The sequence below is a fragment of the Micrasema longulum genome, unplaced genomic scaffold, assembly GCF_059751315.1.
Source record: "Micrasema longulum isolate JH-2025_06_02 unplaced genomic scaffold, ASM5975131v1 h1tg000657l, whole genome shotgun sequence".
NCBI classification, from domain to species: Eukaryota; Metazoa; Arthropoda; class Insecta; order Trichoptera; family Brachycentridae; genus Micrasema; species Micrasema longulum.
Window position 1 is genome coordinate 47,771 of NW_028277853.1, and position 25,476 is coordinate 73,246.

The window sequence follows — 25,476 nt, forward strand, 5'->3', positions numbered from 1 at the left end:
GTTACAATACATTGATCGTCCAGTTTACTTTCTACATAGCTCTTATGTATTCAGCGTTTATGTTTAAATTAATATAATTTAATTCACAAAAAATGTTTTATGGAATTTTATGATGTTTCCTTACTTTTAGCACATTAATAACAAGAAATTTTAACATATAACAACAGAGATAAAGATTTTTTTACAGAAAGGAATAAAGAAGTCTAAGCATTCACAGGGCTTCTGACCTCTAAGAACTTTTTCATCCTTGTTGTAATGTGTCAATATTAACTGCTCCCTAGGGGGTTGAATCCAATCCCTGTCTACAAAAGTTTAGACGAACTCAAAATATTGTTGATAAATGGTCCAAGAAGAAGTATTTTTCATTTTTTATTTTTATTTATTAAGGAAAAACAACATTTGGTTTATAAGAATACAAAATATAAAAAATAGTACATACATCCAGTTAAAGTTTTTCACAAATATAATGAGAGAACATGTTACACAGTAAAGAGAAAAATAATATATACATTTTATTTTTTTTTAAAAGAAATATTTGCGTTCTTATGATTCACCCAAATATTTAATTTTGAGGGCCATTTCCAACGAGTTGTAAATAACTCACTATTAGAAAATGGAATCGAGTTGGGGTAGAGCGGGATTCGAACCACGGAACTTTGGTCCATGAGTCCGAGACACTAGCCACAGGACCACAACCAGATTTAAATATATTACATAAGGCATAAAAAAAATATTTAAAAACTTGTAAGAAGGTTAAGAGATGAGGGAAAAGAGTGGATGAGTGGAGGAGAGGGATTTTCATAATATAGTTAATTAAAAATTCTGATATCATAATAAAATAAACATATTTAAAAGGACACAAACTTATTACAAACTAACAAACGTTTCATTTTTTAGTGTTTCGAAACGTTTTTTTTTTTAAAATATATTTTTAGGCGCTTCCTAGTACCTACGTATGTAGATGAAATAATTTAATCATATGAATCGCACCCGCAACAATAAAGGTTTCAGCTATTTACCTTCACAAACGTCAACAGATGAGAGAACCAAAGGAATATAGACGTTCAAATATAGGCAGAATGGTGAATGTTACACAGTGTGTAAAGTGGCCACTTAAACTGGTCAATGACAGGTCATAAGCCCTGTGGATTCCTTGACTTCTTTATACCCTCCCCTAAAAAAAATTCTATCTCCGATGTAATATGTTAAGAAATTTTAACTTTTTTAGTTCAATAAATGTTGCCAATAACGTTTATTGAGTACAAGACACGGGACCTCACCCCGATTGTAAAGGTTGTTTTTTGCCGTGATTAATAACAATGGTTGTGTTCTGTGACATTGGCCGCCCCTCTCACTTACTTGGATCAATTTTAGAGTCTTGCAGCCTATTTTCATATCTGCATATAGCAAAAACAGATTTAAAACATCAATGAACCTTTAATTAATATATTTTTAAAAAAAAGTTTATAAATTATTCGCACTATTCAAAATATAAATTGACTACTTTCAATGCCCCGCCCCTATCACCGCCAGTATATGTACCTTATTATATATACACATATATATATGTCACCCTCAATCTTATTTTCCCAATTCCGAAGGCGATAGGGTATAAACGTAAGTTGATTAGTTCGTTAGTAAACCGGGAGAAATAAGTCCGATCGGGCGAACCGGGGCCGGGGTCGTCGCGCGTCGGCGTCGCGCGTCGCCACCCCTCTACTGGTCATTCTGTAACAGTTCATACAGCTTTGCACGTTATTTTGGCTTTTTCAATGACACCCTGATTCAAAGAATTAAAAATTTTATACTAAAAACAAGTACCACTTTCCAACAAGTGCCCCAAGAGTGTTTAACGTCTTTAATGAACATATTAAGTTCTCCAAAACAAGTTGAGTGGAGTTGATACAGTGCTTTATTTATTTAGTTTTTTATTGCTTAGTTCTTGGCATGAACACTTGACAAACTTACTACTATGCTCTATTTTTTATAAATTTATTGATATCATTCTAACTTTGCTAGAATTCCACTCGTCCATGCGCTTTGTAGCTGCACGATGATTGGTTATCTAGCTTTCATATACCAACTTAAAAATACCTAAATTTTATAAATGGGGTCTAGAATTCCAATCGTCTATGCGCTTAGTAGCTGCAAGACGTGTTGTAATCTTACTCCTTTTTATTATTCATATTATTTTTATTTTTTTTTAGTATCATTAATACACTAAATTTATTTGTCAATTTTTAAAATGTGTAAATGGGGGCTAAATTTCTAACTGTCTATGCGCTCTGTAGCTGCAAGACGTCCTGTAATCTAGCTCCTATCAGTTATAATTTTTTATTGATCTTAATTGAAAACGAGGAACTAGAATCCCAACCGTCCATGCGCTCTGTAGCTGCAAGACGTACTGGGATATTTATTAATTGTACAGCGCCCTTGAGGTGATTTTCACAAAAATGGCGCTATATAAATTATCCAACTATAAAAGCCATTTTCAGAAGTGTATAAGTTTGGATTTTTTATACGGGAAGAGACGATTGCAGGAGACTGCTGCGAGACATTGAATAAATTTATTTATAGTACTATGGAGCGTGTTATCCAGATGTTTATTAAAATATATGCTTATCTAATAATTTTTATTTGCGTTATTCTTAAATAATATGCATGCTTCCACTTTATATTATTTTACTAACATAAACGGCAAATTTGCCTTTTACAAAAAATTATAATACTAAAATATTTAATTTTTTTAAAACATAAATTCCCCTTTACCCAAGATTTATAAAAAAAAAACCTAAAATCATACAAGATTTATTAAAAAAATTAACCTAAAAATTATTCAAAATATTTAGTAGAAGGTTTAAACAATTCAAGAATAAGTGTAAGAAACAAATTAAATAAAAAAATATTTTAAAGGAATATAACAAGAAAATCAAGTACTGTTTCATACAGCTGGGCAAAGTGAACAAAAAGTTGTATATATTATGAAATGCATAAATAAATAAATATAATTACTATTAATCATCTTTGAAAAAGTTCAAAGGGTTTGTTCTATAGGAAAAATACCCTACACTAAATATATATGATACGTGGGAATAACTATTGCCGAGTTCATGAAGTCTGTTTAATACGGCATTACAAGTATGCACTGTCCATGAATTGTTGCTACAAAACGGTGGCACCTGTATAGTCATTCTTCCAGGCACCCTGAAGTTGATGAGAAATAATAGTTCAGGGCAATCTCCTGTTGAATTTACAATTATGTATAAATTTAAAAGGTCTGTATTTTTTCTTCTATCGTTATGTTTCAACAAATTTAATGTTTTTAGTAAAAAATAGTAATTTTAAAATTCATGACTGATTCTAAGTTAAAAAAATTTACACTTTAAGAATTTTTTTTGTACTCTTTCAAGAGAATTTAGGTGATAGTTGTAGTAAGTCGTAGTAGTCCATATTGTAGAGTCATACTCTAACTGGCTTCTAATAATAATATGTTGTATCCCAACTCAATAGAGGGCTCTTGGCCTCATAGAGTTAGGGATACGTTAATATTTTTTTTGTAATATATATCTTTACATGAAAAAATAAAAATGAATTTAAAATATATTTAATAGTCTCCATACTGACGCTTACAGCGCAGGACTGATTAATTATTTATATAAAAGGTATACTCTTTCCATCTTTTAGTAACACAACTTACAACTTTGAAAATACTAAAATGATATTTAATTTGAATGGGAATAGACGCCTGGAAAACTCTGTAATGACATTTTTCCACTAACATGGTTCGATCGTGTGGATATAATGTGTGATGAATCATGATTAAATGAGTACACGTTATAAGTAAATAGAAGCGAAAGGTGTGGACGATCTAATCAATACATCAGGAGCGAATGCTCCTTATAATCGATTACATGCAGCTTACCATATTTTTTTGACATCGTAAGTAATGTTTTATAATACTGTAGTATTATTAGGAAAAAACACATCACCAAAAAAATATATTACTTTTCTTGGGTAAGTAAATTTATATATTCCTTTATTCCACACAGCGACCAGTTGCGCCTCTATTGGCCAAAATTATTACTACTGGATTACACGAGATTACTCTGCTCACTTTAAAATTACTAATTCAAATACGTCTTTAACCTAAAACTTTAGAATCTCGTTCGAAAAATTACACTTGCGATTACCGTAAAATCTTGCAGCTTTCATTAATGCAATTTAGTCTTTCAATACTTTTTCATAAGGGCTAGTATTATTTAAAATACATCAATTTGACTTACGACAGTCTAAGGGAGGTGACAATATACGCACTCGTTATGTGTGAGAAAGAGATAGCGAATATATTATGTATGCCTTAACAGGGAAGTTACAATAATAAGTAAGTAATTGTTCATACTTATGTTTCGGTGGTTTGAAAGTAAATTTGCTTTGAAATAAATTAATATTTTGATATTTTAATCGAAACGAATTGATATTTTAATCCATAATATAGTAAAAATCCTTTAGTGGGTTTAAAAAAAACAAAGATTCGCTAATTGTTTTTTTATTGTAATTCGTTTTTGTGCATACGATGACAGTTGAATATTGTAGGTTATTCTACAGTATCCATTTAAACTTTTAAAATTTAGTTAGAGTTATGATAAAAACGTTACTAGTGTAAAGTGTTAAGAATAAATATATATGAAGAATTATAATATGTATAACTTATGTCGTTTTGTGAATAATAATGTGATATAAAAGTCGATGAAACAATGATTCTTAAAACGTAATTTATGTTTTGTTTGGTGAACTATCGTACTCGGTAAGGAATACTTTAAAATTATTTAATTATTATCATTTATTAAGAAATAGTGTTTTATTTCAAGACAAGTTATAATAGTCTGATTTAACCAAAGATGCACTGGTGCGCTAATGAATTATCCAATTTATTAATTACTTTTTCGACGCTTAGCCCAAAACGCAAAATAGCTGCGCGGTTGGGTCGTTGCTTTCTAACGATGAAGGCGGGGTACGAGTCCACAAGGGTTCCAATTTTTTTTGCAATTATGTTTTTTAAAATTGTATTTTTTAATTCAAATGTTTGTGCTACATTAAAAATATTTTTACTGAAACTATTAGCCGCTGGAGCCATTTGTTAGGAATTATCGATTAAATATAAAATAGACTCGTTTTTTATATGCCATACTACCGCTATGGACATTTTATCAGAATTTTCACAGCTTACCAATTTAAAAACTCACCGCTCGCCACTGCAATACATAAAGGTATTATATTACTAGCTGTATACCAAAACCAAATGAAACAAAAGCTTTAATCTTTCACTTCGAAAATATATTTTAACATATTTTGTAATATAATATGTAATATTAAGTATCTAGTATAAAATGTGCGCATATTACAAGTGGAATGAGTAAATGAGTTAGGATCGTATGCTTCGCCAGATTCTTGTGGTATTTTTATTAATTATGCTAGTAAGAATTTAAGGGTAATCGTAGATTTTAAACGAATTCAACATTTTTTAAAATTAATTTCAGCAGAGAGGGAAAACATTTTTGAGAAGAAAATATGGAACCCTAGGCATTTACAGAGCTTATGACCTGTCATTGGCTGGTTTAAGTGCCCACTTTACACACTGTAAAATTCACCATTCTGTCTCTGTTTGAACATCCACATTTCCTCAACTCTTCCATCTGTTGACTTTTGTGAAGTGAAAGTGCTGAAACCTTTATCACGTGGGTAAGATTCATCCGGCTGAACCAAATCACCTACCAGGCAACGCTTGAATTTTTTTTTCCAATTTTTATACTTCTTCTTTTACCAGGTAGTTAATTCAGTTGAGGGAATGTGGATGTTTAAACATGGGCAGAGTGGTGAATGTTACACGGTGTGTAAAGTGGCCACTTAAACCAGTCAATGACAGGTCATAAGCCCTGTAAATGTCTAGACTTCCATATTCCCTTCTTAAAAATGTTTTCCCTCTCTGTTGAAATAAATTTAAATATAAATGACTTCCTAAGGAGGAAATCCAGCCAGTCTGCAAGCATTTGGACATATTCAAACATTGTTGAAAACACTCTCAAAAGTAAAATTAAAATCTACTATTTATCGAATCTTCTAAGATCAACTTTTGTTTTTGTGCTCCAATGTCCAAAATGTGTAGATTAATAATTTTGTCACACAACTTGGATTTCTTTGGGGTAGATCTTCCGGCTTTTCGTAGATCTCTTTGCAACATGAAAATATCACATACTACGAATACCGATAAAAATATATGAAATGGATTAAGAATAATTAATTGTATTTCCGAAATCAATTTGAATATTGTGGAGAAATGTTTTCTACATAAATGTTAAAAAGAAATTAAATAAAAATACGTTGCTAGAAAAACGCGACGTGTTTGGCCTCGGTTGTTGCGACGTCGGGATTCGTGACTTAACAAATTTCAATAGCCAGGAACAAATGAACATGAATCGTGACGTATTAGGGGCGTGGCCAACGGAATGGCCGTTTTTGCGGGAATTCTAAATTACAAATTAAAAAATATTTTTTATGTTACTAAAAATTGACAAATAAACATTTTTTTACAAGACAGTATTTCATATACCTTAAATACAAATGTAAAAAAAAAACAAAAAAAGTGATATTTATATTTATCGTGTTTATGAATATATAGTATACCATCATTTATTGCCCTTGTTTGTCTTTGGTTCTTAGTTTCATATTCTTTTTATTCAGTTTCTTGTGAATTTGTTTCTTCATATAACTGTTGTAATTGACTTAGGCTGTGTATACAATGAATAAGTTAATAACAATGTCCTTGAGGTGGTTTTTAGAAAAATAGCGCTTTATAAATTATCAAAAAATATTTACAACATACTGTTTTTACTGTAGCTTTTTTTTAACTTTAAAAAAATATCCCATTTCCATTAGACATTACATTTGAAATGTTTGCAGAATGTTTGAAAAATCTAGGAGCAGCTTCTGAGCTGATTAAAGTTATAAAGAAAAGGATTTGGGTGTAAGCAACAACTAGTCAGCGGTTGTGTGGTTGGGAAAAAGTTTCTAATCAGTCTAGAAAGTTGAGGAGATGGAGCATCCGGCAGATGGCGCTGTCCACGGAGGGAGGGGGAGTGGGTGAGGGAAAGACCTAAAACCGCAACTCACACCCTCTTTGGAAAATACGAATAGCCTTTCAAAATATTATTTTCAATTTATGAAGCGCATGTAAGAAATTCACAACAATAAAATTAGTTTAAAAAAGGTTTTTGTTCAATCTATTGACAGCATTACTTTTAATTACTATTTTTCTATTTATTTTCCAAAGTACAGTACATTTCAAATTTTCAGCAATATAGTATAATCATCATCATATCCATTTTCTTTCCGCAACTAATGGTGCATAGGGCACTGCATCTATACATCAATTGCAGTGTATCTTGATATTTTTACATGAAGGTAAAATTATGAGTCTTACCCTTGAGGTAGCAGTCTGGGGACCATAAAATATTCGGCATTAAAAACACCCTTATAAACAAATATTTTTTATCAACCGTGTCGGGAGTCTAACCCGAGACCTTTTTCATGGTAGACAAACGCGCTGACCATTACACCACGAGGCCGACTTAATATTTTCAACAAAGAAAATACACGTTACAAAAAATACATCTTAAAAACCAATGAAGAGAACGAAATTTAGAAAAAATGCCCACAAAGACTTCGACGTCCGAGCCCGGTTTATTCCTTTTTATTACTTTGTAGTAAGGGTACATAAATACAATATGACACAACAAGCCTATAACGAAAATAAATTATATAGAGATAAGAGATACATAGGGGTTTTTGTAGTTGGTAATTAAAACTTTAGTTTACAACTCGACTCATTTTTAACACTTAACTGGTATACACATTTAAGCCACGTAAACGTTATACGTGGGTCTAAACTGACCCGAGTATGAATAGAACTTTATAAAAAACTTTCTACCCATCTCTGTAGTGATATAAATAATAATTGAACTTTATAAAGTTTTTTTTTTTTATTTCACGTCGAAAGTTGGAATAATCGGCGTTCGTGCATGACAAGATGTACGAATGTAGAGGAAGCAAGGTCTGTATGCAAAGGCAAAGAAATATGGCGTTCTATTCTCTCTGCTTATACCCATGGAGGAATGGCGTGATGGTGTGTTTTTGTAATTGTCTTCCTGCATATGGAAAAAATGATAAAAAAAAAAAAATTATACTTCAGTACATATATACACGAAACCGTCATTTTTATTGTTTGAAAAAAAACAATACAGTAGAACTCCGTTTATCCGAACTCTAGTCTTCCCGATTGCCAAATATCCGAATCGTTCTAAGGAAATACAAAATAAAGGATATGTTATGATACCAAATAAAAAGTGCTCCGGCTGCCGGCGCGTTTAGTCGTCAAAGCAATTAACTTTGCTTGACATATTTTTAGTTTTTATGTGATAATCCGGATAGTTTTACAGTACCGGAAGTTTTTTTGTTTTTTTGAGCGAAAAATCATAATACCATAATATCTATTGGATCAAAGTAAAATTTATTGTTAATAATGTATTACAACAGAAATGAAGTACATGAAATAAATATAAAATGTTCATTATTTATGTTGTAATATATTACTGTTAATGCCTGCTTAAAGGGTTAATCCAGTTTTTGTCTATAAAATTTTGGACAAAATTATTGATGCAATGAAAAATTAACACAAACAACGTAAAATACACACAAACAGGAAAGGGAGGACAGAAAAACGATCCCATAATAGAAATAATGTAACACCCATAACTCGCACGACTTTTGCTCAGAGGCACCTCTCCTTTATAACACCAAGTGTGTTAAATATTATGGAAGGGCATGTTAAACTCTTAAGGACAATATTGATTTTCGTCTCCTTTCCCTGGAGAGAGAAATTTGAGTTGGAAACTCTTTGATGAATTTTTAATTATTTAAGTTTGTTATTTTATGTAAATCAAAAGTTCGTGTTTTTTATTAATTTTGTATTTATAAGGTGTTTTATAATATAATTATTATCCTATGTATATTATTTATCCAATCCAACACAAAACTTTTGTCTTATGGAGTTTGTTACAATATTTGAGTTTTCCTAATGTTCGTAGACAAAAGACTGGATTTCACCCCCTCGGGAGTCATAAAGATTAACAAATTACAACAAGGATGGAGAATACCTTAAATAAGGGAATATGGAAGTCTAAGCAATAACAGGTCATAAGCCCTGTAAATGCCTAGACTTCTATATTCCCTTATTTAAGGTATTCTCCATCCCTGTTGTAATTTGTTAAGGAGTTTGGACTTTGTATTTCTAAATCACCGACAAATTGTAAAATCAGCCTTTCAATTGAACGGCTAGGGTGTTCAATTAATGCCGGCATTTAATTGAATGGGTAGGTTGTTCGATGAATGATTTTAGATGAAAAAGCTCAACGTTCAACGTATTGGCTGGTTGACAGCATGCCCTTTGGAAATGGCTAAACCAAACGCCGCCATGTTCGGTTAGGAAAGGTTGGATTAAGTTTAATAATAACTTACATATAAATATAAGTTATTACATCATTACAATGGAATTCCATCAAGAATTGTCAATAAATAATTTAAATCAAATAATGACTCTCGTTGTATTAAAATTAAAGAGGCTAAACGGAGTTCAGCCCTTCCGTTAAATGTTGCTTTCAACATTTTGGCTAGGCGTCCATTAGCCATTCAATTAAATGCCGGCATCCAAACTGCCTAGCCGTCCAATCGAGTGTTGGATTTTACTATTCGACTGCGACATATACACCGACATATTGACGGTCACGTCGCAATATACTCGTATTTATGAAAATGTATTGCGCGTGTACACAAACACGTTAACGACTTAAAAAGAAATATAGTTTTTTCTACTATAAATAAAATAAAAAAGACTAGCTGAGCCCACTATTAGGCACTTAAAGCTTCTACATACAACAAAATATCGATTAATAATTCAAGCTTTGTCAACGAGGAAATTCAAAAAGTTTGTTAAACACAAGCTGTATAGAAAAGGCTTTCGTAAAATTGTTGAATATTCAGAAGGCAAAACAGCTTCGCAATGAGATTATGTTTTTTGGTTTCATGTAAGTTATAACTTTCAATTGTATAAGTATATATTGTTGAATAATTTATTGATGTATGCAGGAGATTCCGTCGTGAAACCTACCTGAAAAAGAAATTAAAATTGTGTCTCGACAAATTAACTATAAATACCATGACACGTAACTCCGGATAGTGGTTCTGGAAAAGACAAACATAATATTATCAGTACTAAAATTTGATTTAAAAAAAAAAAAAGCCATTGGTTATGATTGTAATGCTTAAAATATATGAAGTCTCTAATGGATCCATTTTACTTTTTGAAAATGCCTTTTTTGAAGCCTCTAAGGAAAGCCATGGTTGCCCTCAATAGTGCAACATTTGTTTAATTCAAAAACTTTTGATAGTTGTCCATATTTACCAGTTGTTGAGTATAATAAAACACATACTATTTTTCCATAGGCTGTTTTAAGGAGTTGAGTACCAACCAGAAATAGTCAGGCTGTACTCAAAGGTGAATGTCGCCAAGAGTTGGCAAGTAGAAACACTGGAAACATCTCCCATGTAAGATAGATGACAAAAACCAACCGGATTTTTCCTTAATATATTGAACCACTTGATCCAACTCGGCAGTTACAAAAATTAGCTGAGTTTGTCGTAAAGATATAGGCTCTCTTGCGGTCAACAATAAAATGCTCTTTAAAATTATAATTTCTATTTTTAAATAAAACAATTCATCAACTTAAGAGATAATTTTAAGGCTTTTGTTTAATCAACTCAACAGAAAAATGCTTTTATGAAACACCCAGAACCACTCCTTTAGGGAATGTTGTTTGTATTATGAAAACTAATTCAATATCTATGCAAGTAAAAGGAAACAAGAACCTCGACAGATTTAAAAGCATATAGGTTTTTTAAATCATTACATGTACATTTTGAGGAAAAGTATTACATAAATCTTATCGGTTGGCAGTCTACAACAGTAACGAACCATCTCTCATAACAAGAACTAGAATTGTTCGTTTTAACGGGAACAAGTTAAACCAGCCAATGACAGGTCATAAGCCCTGTAAATGCCTAGACTTCCATATTCCCTTCTCAAAAATGTTTTCCTTCTCTGTTGAAATAAATTTAAATATGAACAACTCCCTAGGGAGGAAATCCAGCCAGCCTGCAAGCATTTATTTGGACATAATCAAACATTGTTAAAGAAAGGAGTTTTAAATTATTTTGCTCATGCACGAAGTTGAAATGATTGCAAAGGAGCTTACGGAAGCTTGAAAGCATGTTTGTTGTTTTAAAAAGTACGATGAGTTAATGAGATCAAAATTACTGCACAGAAAATACTTTCAATGTTCAAAACGAAGCGTCATTTCTCATCTGCAGCTACACCAGTCCAGGAATAAACAATTTCATTTTTTTTTTTTTATTTATATCCCTACAGAGATGAGGTAGATTTTTTTTTTCAAATTCAGGATTATGGATATTCGAGCGCTTACAGGGCTTATGACCTGTCATTGGCTGGGTTAAGTGGCCACTTTAAGTACTACAACATTCCCCATTCCGCTTATTAGCGAATATCCACACCGGTAACATTTTTGATTTTTGTATTTATGTTATGAATTTGAGAAACCATCCACAATTTCATTTTCTACAATGAAAAACGAATAAAACAAACAAACAAACCATCACGCCGTTTCCCCGTAAGGGTAGGTAGAGCGGATAGAACGCCACAACACTCTATCTTTGCATACAGATCTCGCTTACTCTACATTCATACATCTTCTCATGCACGCGCGCCGATTATTCCGACTTTTGACATGTCTATCTTTAAGTATTTATTGGATTTGGTCATGCCATGTCTTTCTCGGTCTTCCTCTATTTCTGCATCCATCAACATTCGCATTGTAAATATTCTTAGCCGTTCTCTCGCTGTCCATTCGTTCTACATGGCCAAACCAGCGCAGAGCTCCTTTCTTGATTTTGTCGATAATGCTTGTCTCAGCCTTACATAATGTACGGATCCCAACATTTGTGCATCTATCGTACATAGTTTTACCACACATTCGCCTGAGAGATCGCATTTCGACAGCATTCAGCCTACTTTCATCCCTGTTTTTCCAAGTCCATACTTCGCTTCCATACATCAGGGATGGGACCAGGACTCCGTTGTGAACTGCCAATTTTGCCTCTTGTGACAAGCATTTATTTGCCAAGGTCGATTTAAGTGCACCGTTCACTCTGTTCCCGGCACTCACCCTCCTTTCAATATCTTTCTCAGTCATTCCATCCCTAGTGAAAATACTTCCCAGATACACAAATTCCTCTACTTATTTTAGTATAACGAATAATATTTTTGAAATAATAATACACTTCAAAGATTTTAAATAACCGTATTCTTTAGAACTTATCCTTTACCGTGCATTGTCCTTTACAACCAGTCTAACGAGAAGTTTTGGTTGTAGGATGAGAAAGCCGCTTATAACTTTGATGGCACATACATAATAATGATATAAGTCTTTTCCGAGCTGATAACTATAATATTCTGAAATAATCGCAAACTGTTATAATTATTTCCATCAATTATGAATATTGAGAGATAATGCGAGTAAAATTATATTTTATTTTATATTACCCTTTCTAGGTGAATTTCTCGAGAAAACTAATTTTTTAAAACTTTCAGTTTTATTTTCTTGCTTCAAAAACGTACTTAATTTAATAAAACAAAAATTAGTTGAATCTAATAAATACACGTTACTGAGAAAATACTTTTTATTTATGTGGTTACAAGAAAATGTACGTGTGTTTGTGTGTATATATATATACATATCTATCAATATATGTATAATAGAAAGTTTATATAAAGTTTATATTTGAAGCACAAACTTTGTAATTATTCATTATAAAAAAAATAAATAAAACAACTTTGTTTTTAACCACTAATTTTTATTTTTCATCGACCGGTTTCAAAGCAAACAAGCTTCTTTACGTAAACGTAAAGGTTTACGTAAAGTTACGTAAAGTTACGTAAACCTTGACAAATAAGCTTGTTTGCTTTGATACCGGTCGGTAAAAAATAAAAATTAGTGGTTAAAAACCAAGTTGTTTTATTCAAAAAATTTTTAGAAAGTTTATATTTTATTTGTTTGTTCTTTCTATCAACTTGTAAATATTTTTTATGTATTAAAATGTAATTGGCTAGCTTGAAACGGGGTATGTACCCTTGTAAGCTGGGTAAAGTTTACAAAAATACTTAAATATAATAAAATGTAAAAATAAGTAAATAAATCAAGCTTAAACTAACTTTAAAAAAAAATTATACCGTCAACAATAGACCTAAATTCTATTAAAAATGGTTTTATTTACTGCTAATCTGAAAGACCTTAACGTCACATGATAGATACTAGTTTTTATACTGTTATTAACTTTACGACTTAACTTAACTTTTACTTTATATTTTTATACTTGACACCTAATAAAACTATTTTTATTTGTGTAAATAAAAAAAGTTTGTAACGGCATTTTTGACAACTAAAATCAAACTTTGTGCTCGTTCCGGGAAACCTAAATATTATTCAATTCATGTTCATTTTAAATTCTGTTCCAAACCATTCAAATTTTTATAGAAAATGGTCACGAATCTTGCGTCATAATTATTAATGCTAAATATGTCGCGTTTTTCCAGTGCCTTTTTTAAAAATATTTTTTGGTTACGTATAAAAACATTCCTCCGCGATTTTGAAAACACAATGAATTATTTTACATCAATTTTATATGTTTTTATCAGTATTCGTAGTCCGTGATATTTCCCTAATGCCCATGTTTCTACAGAATCAAACGCTTTACGATAATCAATAAAAGCCATTTGTGTGTTAAGGTTATATTCTGTGGTTTTTTCTACAATTAGACGTAAAAATTGGATATAAATAAATATCAAACGCAGGTATGTTCACAATGATCCACCGCAGTGTCCATGGTGACTAGCTTCTGAATTGAAGCAGAATTTTTCGACAGTATTTTATTGTCATAATGAGGACATGTTTTAATTAAAACAGTACTGAAATTATCAAAAAAATTTTTTTTTCTCTACATTTTGTTGTAAAAATTGTTGAAAAAAAAAGAGGGAATCAAAATGACCGAGAACTTCCAAGAAAATATAAAGATATTCTGGAAAGCGGTGAAAAATTCCCGAAACAGTAATGAAAGTGGATGTATGACAGCTATAAAAGGAAAAGATGGGAAAATGGTGACAAATGATAGTGGAATAAAAACAAGATGGAAGGAATACTTTGAGGAGGTGTATGAAACACATACAGGAAATATAAGCACTGCAGCACCTCCTCAGGGAAGTTTAAATGCATATGATGGTACGACAGAGATAAGAATGGAAGAAATAAGAATTGCTGCCAAATATATGAAGAATGGAAAAGCGCAAGGTTTTGATAATGTTGCTACAGAATTTATAAAGGCGGGCGGTGAAATAATTTTTGTATGGCTGCACAAACTTTTCAACCGATGTTTAGAGGAGGAATACACTCCTCCAGACTGGAGAAGGGCTGTTGTTATGCCTCTATACAAGGGAAAAGGTTCAAGAGTAGAATGCGGAAATTATAGAGCAATCAGCCTTTTGAGCGCTGTTGGCAAAATGTATGGAAGAATACTGATTGATAGAGTAAGAAAAGTTACAAAGGATAGAGTGTGGGATATTCAGAGCGGTTTTATGAATGGAAGAGGATGTATGGATCAAATATTTGCTTTACGAAACATGACAGAAAAATTTCTTGCTAAAAACCAAAAGCTTTTCTGCGCATTTGTCGATCTGCAAAAAGCGTTTGATAGAGTTGACAGAGAAAAATTATGGAAGGTGTTATCGGAGTACGGAGTAAGCGTAAATCTAACACGTGCTATTGCTTCTCTGTATAAAGACAGCACAGCATGTGTTAGGGTAAATGGATCATACACATCGTGGTTTGACATTCATAAAGGAGTGAAGCAGGGATGTGTTATGTCACTATGGCTGTTCAACGTGTATATCGATAACTGCATGAAAGAACTGAAAGGCTTAAGAATGGGAGCAAAAATGAGTGATTTAAAAGTCAATTGTCTTTTGTATGCTGACGATGCTGTACTCCTTGCTAATAACAAAGAGGAACTGCAATTCTTGGTAACAAAGGTCTACGATGTATGCAAGAGAAGCGATTTGCTGATGAATGTCGATAAATCGAATGTGATGGTTTTTGAAAGAAATGAAAGTATGACTAAATGTGAAATCACTGTGAATGGAGTTATACTAAAACAAGTAGAGGAATTTGTGTATCTGGGAAGTATGTTCACTAGGGATGGAATGACTGAGAAAGATATTGAAAGGAGGGTGAGTGCCGGGAACAGAGTGAACGGTGCACTTAAATCGACCTTGGCAAATAAATGCTTGTCACAAGAGGCAAAATTGGCAGTTCACAACGGAGTCCTGGTCCCATCCCTGATGTATGGGAGCGAAGTATGGACTTGGAAAAACAGGGATGAAAGTAAGCTGAATGCTGTCGAAATGCGATCTCTCAGGCGAATGTGTGGTAAAACTATGTACGATAGATGCACAAATGTTGAGATCCGTACATTATGTAAGGCTGAGACAAGCATTATCGACAAAATCAAGAAAGGAGCTCTGCGCTGGTTTGGACATGTAGAACGAATGGACAGCGATAGAACGGCTAAGAATATTTACAATGCGAATGTTGATGGATGCAGAAATAGAGGAAGACCGAGAAAGACATGGCATGACCAAATCCAACAAATACTTAAAGATGGACATGTCAAAAGTCGGAATAATCGGCGCGCGTGCATGAGAAGATGTATGAATGTAGAGGAAGCGAGATCTGTATGCAAAGATAGAGTGTTGTGGCGTTCTATCCTCTCTGCCTACCCTTACGGGGAAACGGCGTGATGGTTTGTTGTTGTTGTTGTTGAGTGGACATACTGGCGTTTGATATTCATCAACTCATTTGGTCTAATGCTCTAAAAGCCTTACGGAAACCAGCCTGTCCAACAGGTTGGTAGAAGTAAAATTTTTGAGTAGTACGGTTTTGAGGGGACAAATCACAGAGGGCGCCCCCGACGAAAGGATTTAAACTGCGCCTCATATACCGAGTTGAAGAGGGCTGCAGAGAATAAAGACAAATGGAGGACGAGATGCAAAACTTTGCTGCAAATCAATCCCCAAAATTGAAACTGCAGATGAAGACGGTTTGTCAATATCTTTGTCGCCAGTACGTATAAATGTCATAAATGACGGAGTGATAGGCTGATAATTTTCTTGATTCTCTCGGTCCGCTTTTTAAGTAACAGTTTCACTTCTTTTTTTTTTAAATCATTTGTAAGCATTTATTTAACAATGTTTGCATAGGATTTTTCAATTTATTTCCGTCAATTGTCAGCATGTCAGTAGTTATCCCGCCTTCTCCAGGAGCTTTGTTGTTTTTCATGTTATTTTAAGCTATGTTTATTATATTTTGGTTTACTTCTGGCGTTTCTTCGAATTTTTTTTTCTATTAAAACCATATTTAGTATTGTTTTCAGGTTCTGGCCTTTTTTGGCAAGAACAGTATAGTTCTTCGTAGAATTTTTTCACCGTTTTGACTACAGACTTTTTATCTTATGATTTCACCACTTTTATTTTATTTCATTATTATATTCTGTTTGTTATGGCATATATTTGATTAAGGACGTTCATGTTTTTGTTCTTTTTTTTCTGATATCTTTACTAAGGATAGTTCTACGAATGGAAAAGTTTTATTCAGATTTTTATACTCGTCGGTATCTCTATTTAGAGCGCGCTTTAAGTAATAATATTTTTATATATTTTTAGAGAAATATATAGACAGTGGCGATAATTTATAACAAATAACATTTTTCAAATTAATATATTACAATAGAGATGGATAACACTTTAGAGAAGGGAATGTAGAAGTCTAGGCATCCACAGGGCTTATGAACTGTCATTTCCTGGTTTATGTAGCCACTTTACACTCTGCGCAACATTCATAATTCTGCCTATATTTGATCATCTATATTCCTTAGATTCTTCCATCTATTGACGTTTGTTAAGTTAAAGAGCTAAAACCTTTATTGTTGCGGGTGAGATTCATATAATTCAATTATTTCGCCCCCGTTTTAAGCAATGCCTGAAAGTATTTTTCAATTTTTATACTTCTCAGACCAGGTGTATTTATCAACAATGTTTTGAGTTTGTCCACATTTTTGTAGACAAGGACTGGATTCAACTCTCCGGGGAGCAGTTAATATTAACATGTGATATTACAACAGAGAGAGAGATAGATCTCCGTTGTAAAATGTTTATATTCTCAGCTCCCTACGGGGTTAAATTCAGTCCATGTCTACAAAAATTTGGACAAACTCAAAACATTGTTGAATTATTTTATTTCTTTTTCCATACAAAAATACATTGAGGGGAGATCCTTAAGCCCACCATCCACTCTCAGCTGTTATAGAGTCCTGGGGGACTCTCTGTCAGCTGCTGCTGCCTCTGTTTTTTTATTCAAAAAATACGTACTTACATAAACAATTTACATTACTAAACGTATCTAAATAAACAAAAACAATTTATTCAAACTATAGTAGCACAACAAACATTAGTAAAAACACGGATATTTACAATAAGAGAACGACTTTGAATGAAGAAGGACTCCCTGGGTGGTCAGAGGCAGAGGATCCGAATACCACCCCCGTCAGGGGAGGACAAAACAAAAGAACGTGTGCGTTTCGCTCGGAAGGAAGTCCCAACTGAATGACCATTTCACAGGAACAGTTGCCTGTCCCACCATATTTTACCCACCTAAGCATCCGCGCATCTGAAGAGCTCCCAACGCGATACCCAAGTCCGGACAAACTGACGGAAGAGTGTGAAATTCGTACTGTTGGCCAACAAATCCACATTCCATGCAGGTCACATGATCCCTGTCAGACCATTCAGCATCTCATCTCTGGCATCGTCCAATAGCACACAGTGCCACAGGATGTGTTCGGCCGATTGGTGGTTTTCTTCGCAAGCACAGCTCGAGACAGCAAGTCCAAGTTTATGAAGCTTGTCTCTCAACTCCCCATGTCCCTACAAAACTACAATAAAACATTATTATCGATAGTTAAGCTGCGCATAATCGCTAATATGGAAGATTCGCCTCTGCCTCAAGCATAGTGGGTGAACGCGCTTTACCTCCATTGAATTCTCTTCTGCGCGATTTACACCTGAGAGTAGCCATTGAGCCGAAAACACCCGTTCGGGGTTCTGGTTTGATTTCACCCACAGAACAGTATTCTTTAATCAAAGTGAAAGGGGTCTAAAAAGTTGCATTTTGGAGCACATTTATCGTAAAAATAGTCAAAAAAAGTATTCCATACTATTTTTATAAAGATTTAACTTAATCACATAATAAATTCGAACACGTTTTAAAGCTACTGAAATGCATAAATTTCACACTCTGCGGAACTGATACCGTTGAGCGCCTGGGAAATATTGACGAAACCAAAGGCTCATTAAAACAATGCTACCCATTTATTAGAAAACAAAATGCAGCTCACGCCCTTAGATGCTTATTAAAAAAGGTGTCATGCACATTATAAAATTTTATTTGACCGATTTTCTTACTGAAATACGAAATGACAGCCGGTTTAACGTAAAAAATGACTTTTTTAAAAACTTCAAGCTCTGGTTGAGGGCCAAAATTAGTATCAAATATTTTTTGCATTCCGTATAATCTAAAGGACAACTTTTTAGACCCCTTTCATTTCAAAATTTGGAAAAAAAAGATTTTTAATATCGTTTATGTGAAATGCTAATTCCCGTCTTAGTCTAGATCTCAATACTTGCATTTTTATTACGCATTTAAATAATTTAATATATAGGCCCATTAACTCTTAGCTACAAAGTTGTAAAAAATATCAAATGGGTATCACGTTATTAAAGAGTAGATTTCGAACCTCGAACCCCTGATCCGTGGGTCAATTCAACTTGTGACATATGCTTTTATACTAATCGGAGTTGCCCAAAGGACGGTGAAAGCGCTAATGAGGAAGTTCAGGGGTTTTTTTTTGTTAATAGATTATTACCTAAACTAAAGCAAAAAATATATAATATGGTATTTTCAAGTTTCGTATTTCTAAAATAACTCCACGTGTGACGTCAGAGGTTATTTTCCGGATATTCTCGACCATTTCTCCTTATTAGTTCATCCATGGCAGGCAAACCGGAAGTCTTTCATAACTCTCATACCATAGGTTGATTGATATGAACCAGTGACATCATTCAAAGCGGTTTTTAATTTCTAAAACACTAAGGTCCTATAAAATACTGTCCAATAAAACAAAATATGTTTTGCTTCTTATTAGAAACATAAAAAACATTTTTGGATTCCGCGAAAACGATCATTGCCTTGACCACGCCCCTAATTCGTCACGATACATGTTCATTTTTAACTTTCAAATTTTCAAACCATTCAAATTTTTATAGAACATCGTCACGAATCTTGACGTCACAATTATCAATGCTAAACATGTCGCGTTTTTCTAGTGACAAATTTCTTTACATTTTTTTTATAGTATCGAACCAGTGACGTCATTCAAAGAAGTTCGTTTTTATCAACATGTTTTTTATCATTTTTTTCGTACATTTCCAGGAAACTTTGCAGTACAATTTAATTCTCCGATTTTTACCGCAAGCAAGAAAACATTTATTGTATCCAATTTTCCGTAGGGCTGAAGTTCGTCGTTGGTCAAATAAATTACGGAAAGTCTAGTAAGTGTTTTAATTTAAAAATTAGATGAAAATATACGTTTTTGATGTGAATCGTTTTGTTCTTTGGTATTATATTTCACAAAAGGTTTTACGTAAAAAATATTTCAGCGCAATCGTCAATCAATTTTTATGGACAATGGCAACCACTTGATTCCGTGGCTTATTGTTCTAAGAATTATTTATATCACATACCCAATAAATATACTTTTAATAATCGTAAATACACATGTATATTATATAATATAATACACCTGGAGATAGTGGATATCTAATTTCAAGGTGGATTAACTTCCATGGCTTCGTTTTCCTAAAATGAACGTCATATCGCAAGTTAATCTTCACACTTCACACTTCAATGTGTGAGTTTTTTTTGTGGCATAATATTATTTTTTTATTAAAACAAGTTGTCGCCGGAAAATTAAATTGTAGTATGGTACAAAGTGTAAATTATATATAAAAAACATGTTGTGATTAAATTTTATATGCTTTTTCATGCAGTTGAAAAAACGCAACGAAATTACACACCAAAAAAGAGGCAAACTTTTGTGCAAGTAATTAAAATTAAGAAACCAAGAATGTATCCATGTAATTAAGTATTTAAAGGATTTTCTGTAAATACAGTTGAAGACATTTTTAAACAAGAATGTATAATAAAAGTTTTTAAATATAAAAAACTACATATTATATCAAAACTAAATGAAATAATATTATTTTTAAATTTAATGCGCATAGGTGCAACATTAGTACAGCAAAAAATTACTACTCCTCCGGAAAAGAGAACTTTAATCAGTAACCTTTAGAAATAAAAAGAATTCAAAATCTAAAATTAGTCAAATCAAAATCAAAGAGGAATATGAAACCCACTCCATTCTAATTTTGATGCTGTATTCATCGATTTTTGTAATCAAATATACTCGAATAAAAATTAGAATTATTTGCTGTAAATTAATGTCATGTTCCGTCAAAAAGTATTTGCTTTAATAATTATTTCTTTATTATTAATATTGTCTTGAACAATCTCCATTTTGTCTCCAATTCGCCAATGCGACGAAACGAGACGATAATTATAGGTGGCAAAATAAATTATAATTTAAAAAATAAATTAAACAACTTTTTTACAAAACTAGCGTAAAATAATTGTTTTCATAGACTTTTGCCATATATCAACTGATCCCCTCCATTCTTCCAAATGGATTTTGCACAAATCTGCTAATAACATAAACATCACTCATCGTTTTTTTCTTCTCTAAAATACTGAAAGTATCTTAAATTATGATGAAACTGATTGAAAAAAATAATGCAAGAAACTGAACAAAAATAACATAAAACCATGAAGCAAAGACAAACAGCGGCAATAAAATAATGGGATACCACTTATTTATTAAACATAAAATACTTCGAACTAAACCATGGCTATGCATTTTCATCCCACACTGTTCTAGTGGCGAAGAGATCCAAGAAAATCCAGAAGATCCATCCCAAGGAATTCCAAGTTATGTGATAAATTGACTAATCTACACATTCTGGACATTGGGGCATAAAAACAAAAGTTGCTATCAGAAAATTTATAAATAGCAGATGTTGACTCCTGGTGACATGGTTGGGAATGTGAAAAAAAAATGGTTGCAACAGAGGTGGAACATCACACATAGCATAAAGTATTTTTAAATTGCATATAAAATCCATCTCAGTTCTTCGTTTCTCCAATGTAGACAGATTAATAAATTGTTTTTTTCACGAGGCTCGCACAGAGACATGCGTACTTTATAGGCCCAAAAATTTTTATTTCTTTTTTTACTGATAATATTTCATCGATTCCAAACTTTCAAAATTTTCCTTCTTTTAAAAAACATGCACTATCCAGGATGAACTCTTTTTTTCTATGATTTTTTTTGTTGCAATCAATAATAAGGAATATTCTTTGAATAATTTTTTATTTTCTTTTTTAATTACTATAAAAAAAAGTACCATATTATCTTTTACAGAATATTTTATTTTTTCTTTCTTATACAAAAATATTATAACTGTCCATTATTTTTTATAGGAGTAAAAATTCATTAACATTTTCTTGGATACCCACGAACGGGCCATGCCTTTGTGGGATTTTTTGTTTACTATTTTTCTATTAATATGTATTTCATTGATATGTAATAATGCTTTATTTTTTTAATACTCTGTTTTATTTTTATGTTTATTGTAAAAAAACAAAAAATTAAAAAAAAAAAAAACATAAATAATTATCCTTTTGCAATCCGAGCAACCATGCCATTTTTCTTAGAAAACGGTGTTGGATAAACTCGATATGGTCAATATGAGTCCTATAGAATGGAGACCGAATTGAAGAAGCATATTCTACTTGGGGTCGAAATCGTGAGCAGTAAAGAGTTTTGATGATGTTTGTATTTTTGAAGTACGTCGTCATCATATTGATATAGCTCAAAAGTCCGAGTGATTTGTTTACAATATATTCAATATGTTCACGATAAGAGAGTTAACTATCTTAAGTAATACCAAGATCTTTTATTGACAAAACCATTGAAAGGGAAATAATTTTTTTGTTCATAGTTAAATTGTATTGGTTTTTTTGTTGCGAGAAAGATATTATTTTACATTTGTTAATGTTAAGTTAAAGACAACGGGACTCAAAAAACATCAAATTATGATAGAGCATTGATTCATGATGTATATCTTGTTTCAAATTATTATGTTCTGCCTATTTTTTAAATATTTTATTTGTTTAAAAAATAGTATGCAATTTAAAAAAATATTATTATGATTGTGGGACACCCTTATACAGTTATTTGAGATGCAATATTAGGAGCTACCTTTCATTATTCTGTGAAATATTTTATTTTAAAGTCTTTATTCATATTAAATTAATTTATCTGTTAATATTTATGATAACACATTTATCAGTAGATGTATAATAGAAATATAACCAGTATGTAGTACTAATTATGCACATCACTCTATCGTTCTTGCTCTAACTATAATTCTTTTTTTTCATCTATTGATATATTTAACATGACCCTTAATTTATTAAAAAAATAATTAAGACTCATTCTATCGGACAGAAATACGCTCCCACTTGCTATTGAATGATACTCACGCTTGCACACACCTGAACACTTACTCCCACACAAATACACACAAACACACACCCCACTCTCATATAAATACACTCAAACACACCCTTTTGTTGTACCACAATTTTATATGTATGATTTTTATTTAGAAGCTTCGCTGGTCTGTCTTTAAATCTTACCTTTATTATGTTATTTAATCATTGATGACTGTTTGTTTCTGTAAAGTAAATAAATAAATAATATATAAATACAATACGTATACGTCTTTCTGTCAAAAAAATAGGTATTTGAACAGCGTATTGCGTAATATTCTTTTATAATAAAATGTGATCGTAAAAGCCTTTTTTTGTTTTTTTTTTTAATATTGAATATTGAATTTTCAGGTAGTTGCAACGTTAGTTGAAAAAAAAAATTTTTATAATTTTATTTAATAAACATCGGTACTTGAAATTAATACCCCTAATATGGGCTAAATGCAAACAAATGCTTGCACCAAAAAATTGTTAAATCAAATTTCGAAAACAATAATTTAAATACTCACAATAAATATGACTACTTAAATATGTGCTAATTTAAATATTTATGACTTTTTTCAGTAATATAAAAAAGTAAGATATCCCATAAAATTAAATAAGTAATTTGATTTTTAAAAACACAACTGGTAAATCTTTATTTTATTTTATTGCACATAAAAACGTATATAAACGTATAAAGATACATTTTCTACTGTATTTTTAGTTTTTTTTAGTTTTTTTTTTAAAGAAATATTTTCGTTCTTATGACTTACCCAAATATTTAATTTTGAGGGCCATTTTCAACGAGTTGTAAATAACTCACTATTAGAAAATGGAATCAAGTTGGGGTAGAGTGGGATTCGAACCACGGAACTTTGGTCCGTGAGTCCGAGACACTAGCCATAGGACCACAACCCGATAACTACTATTACTTTTACAACATGCTACAATGTAGGTACGCATATTATATGTGTGTGGATGTACATTGTACTTACATAGACCGAACAAATATGTAAAAAAATGAAAAAAAATCTGTAAGAATATAACTAATACGGAATATTGTCACCTTAACTTGTCAAACTCTTAAGTCTATAAATTAATGCTCGCAAATGATATTTTGGCGTTTTCTGTTAGGACTTCGAACAATGTACAATTTTATATACTTGCAAAACTTATTTATTCGTCCAGTGTTTGATTATTTGTAAAAAAATATATTTAAAAAAAACTTGGTGAAGTTAAAACGGTTTTTACTCACCTCTGAATAAAAGTAAGTTAGGGACTTAATTTTTCAAGTCAGGTCGACTTTATGTTTTACTTATTTTTTCTTAATCTCATTTACATCATTTTTGACAGTTAAAAAAAATATATTTACTAGACAAAATTGAACTTAATTGATTTATCGAAAACTTTAATGGGTCGTAAGCCCTCCGAACTTCTAAGAATTCACGGGTAAGAGGTAAGACTGGGAAGTAGTAAGTAGGTAGTTAGTCTCTACTCCGCGAATGTTTAACGTCATACTCACGTACAAAAGGCGACGATCTGCCTGAGAGGGGGCGGTAGGAGGCGGCGGTGTGTCGGTAACTTCACACAATCGCAGCTAAGTTCCCTCCGAAAAAACTCACACCAGCAAACGTTTACTACCTCACTCCCGTGATATACACTGACACGAACACACCTATAATTTAGTGTGTACAATCAAACTCACACCAACATTTTTATTGTCCGCATAAACAGAGTATATTCTAGTATAACGACACACGAAGAAAAGCTAAAGCTTATGTGCATTGGAACTAAAGCGGCTGCCAAAATACCAGTGATATCTTTTTACTCGGCGCGTTGAAATTAGTGTCACGAATTTTCTCTCTATTCGCGGCTTTATTTCAGTAGGAACTCACATCGACTTAGGAATTATTTTAGTTATTCAGCTGTTTCAGCGCGGCGTGGTCTAAACTGTTGCACCTCTCGTATCGCGTCGTGTGTCTCTTTCTCGCTGTATTTCCCTTGGCTGTGTTTTTCTTTACTTTCCCGCGCATTTTCGCTTTCGTTTGTTTTGGTTCTTGAAAAAATACGTTATTAGTTTCCGACGCTTCAATGTGTTCAATGTGGTGGTGAAGTTTCCGTTCAGTTCAGTTTCATCAGAGCGAACCGCTTTGGATATTAATATTTTTTTAAAGTACGTAAGTTTCATTTAACACTTTTTTCCTTTGTTTGTTTTTATACAAAGATAAGAGAGATATCTTCGAATGGCCGGTGTTTTGTTTGTTTCGGAACAATATTAATCAAAGTGAGAAATAAATGTATCATCGCCCCACACCCCGCGCCCCACACCGCCAGCGTTTGTTATGATGTTTGAATGTTTCTGTCAGTTGAGGGGAGTGTGATAGCAAACAGCGGATACGCCCATATCACCTCCCGAACTCGGTAACGTGCCATACTTGTGAATAATTAATAACGGCGGGTCACAAATTGTAATGTCCCT

The 25,476-nt window shown here is 32.3% G+C and overlaps 1 protein-coding gene across 7 annotated transcripts in view; it reads left to right on the plus strand.

Moving 5' to 3' along the window:
* The first annotated feature begins 24,912 nt into the window (after positions 1–24,912).
* Positions 24,913–25,476, plus strand: part of heph (polypyrimidine tract-binding protein 1 heph) — a 728,190-nt gene continuing 727,626 nt past the window's right edge. For 6 of the 7 annotated variants that reach the window (XR_015822765.1, XR_015822764.1, XM_088229267.1 and 3 more), the window contains exon 1: positions 24,913–25,170. The gene's annotated coding sequence lies outside the window, so the exon portion shown is untranslated. Of the gene's footprint in view, positions 25,175–25,476 lie in introns of all 7 variants that reach the window. The other variant, XM_088229265.1, reaches the window with a different exon arrangement.